The following is a 1,546-nucleotide window of genomic DNA, read 5'->3' as shown; positions in this document are numbered from 1 at the left end:
TATAGATAGATAGATAGATAGACGGATGGATGCATTTACATCAAGCAAGCAGTTTTTTTCTACACAGTCCATCAGTCCATGACCCTGTCAGAACAGATGTTCAATCCATTTTGAGGTCGCAACCCACCAGCTGAAAACCACTCAACTATAATTTTCTAAAGTAACTCTCTGATCATGTTAGATCAGTGAGCATGAAGAGAGAGAATGCAATATGATAGAAGATTGCTTTTGTCTTACACTGTCCTCTAACTGTTATGTTTAGAGACTAGTTGACAGTTTATGAAGGTACATGTTTTGATCAGTTAAAAGAACTAATACTAAAACATTAATTTCAATACCACCCTTATGTTTTTAAAATGCTCCCTTTTCTTTTACAGATAGTCATCACAGTTGCTGTTGCTTTACTCTAATCCTGGACAGCCTGGGCAGAATGGGAACGCAGGGTACTCTGAGATTTTGTGTTATATTATAGAACATGTCTACAGCTGAGCCACAGGGACTAAACCTAACAGCTGCTCCAACATACAACAAAAGCACAAGATTCAACTTTGTACACAGATAGAGAATATACTAAGAATCACATTTTGAACTACTTTGAATTTTGGGGGAATGATTCACCTCTGATTGTCCACCATCTACAGTAAGCACAACCCTGGAGATTTGGGTATGAGGTGGGAAAATACATAAGTTCTCCAGTAATATATAATATTATAGAACTCTCTCTCTCTATATATATATATATAATTTAATTAATTTTTAAAAATAAAAGCACAGATGCTTTCACTCCCTTATTATAGCTTCAGACCCTCTAAAGCAGTGGTCACCAACCTTTTTAGGCCCAAGATCCCTGACCTCGGCCTTTATGAAAGACAAGATCTACCTACTGAAGAGTTGATAGAAAAAGACATCCCAGATTGTACTTCAAATTTGAGGCCTTTTACTTAGTATTTTAATTAGTGATGCGCCGATCATAGCTGATTAGGAATTCAGATTTTCTTTTTCTTATTTAACTAGCAAATTGGATTCTGATACTGATACTGATTTTTAAGCAAATTTATTTATTGGCTATTTGCTTTATAACAAACAAACTGGCTTTAAACAAAAATATCTAGCCATTTGAAATTAGAGGCAACCACTGCATTTTAATCATGATCTGCAATGGCAGTTGTTTTTGATTTGATTTAGATTAATTTCAGGATTTAAAACAAAAACAGAATGGTCTGACTTTAGGTGTTATTTATTTATTTGCTACATAAAACATCTACACGAAACAAAAACAGCAGGTCTGAATGAGACGCACTCTCTGACAGCAGGTGGCGCCCATGAACAGGGTTGCCAGGTTTTCGCAATAAAACTAGTACAATCGCGTTTCGAGGAGGATTCCCCTGTAAAAATCGCATTGGGGGGGTGTAAAATACACGTTTTTCGGCGGGGATCTTTCCAGTAAAATTCACATTCCAGGGGCTAAATATCACGTTATTGGGGTCGCTTCAACCCGCGGACATGAACAACAACCCGCGGCAACAGTGTTAAAGTAGCCCAATTC

General features: G+C 36.9%; 1 protein-coding gene across 1 annotated transcript in view; it reads right to left on the bottom strand.

Annotated features, from left to right (window-relative positions):
• LOC107719814 (vang-like protein 1) overlaps window positions 1–1,546 on the bottom strand; it is a 22,847-nt gene that overhangs the window by 18,545 nt on the left and 2,756 nt on the right. The gene's annotated exons all lie outside the window — the stretch shown is intronic.

This window comes from Sinocyclocheilus rhinocerous, unplaced genomic scaffold, assembly GCF_001515625.1.
Source record: "Sinocyclocheilus rhinocerous isolate Xijiao unplaced genomic scaffold, SAMN03320098_v1.1 scaffold421, whole genome shotgun sequence".
NCBI lineage: Eukaryota > Metazoa > Chordata > Actinopteri > Cypriniformes > Cyprinidae > Sinocyclocheilus > Sinocyclocheilus rhinocerous.
This window is presented reverse-complemented; position numbering and strand designations above follow the sequence as displayed.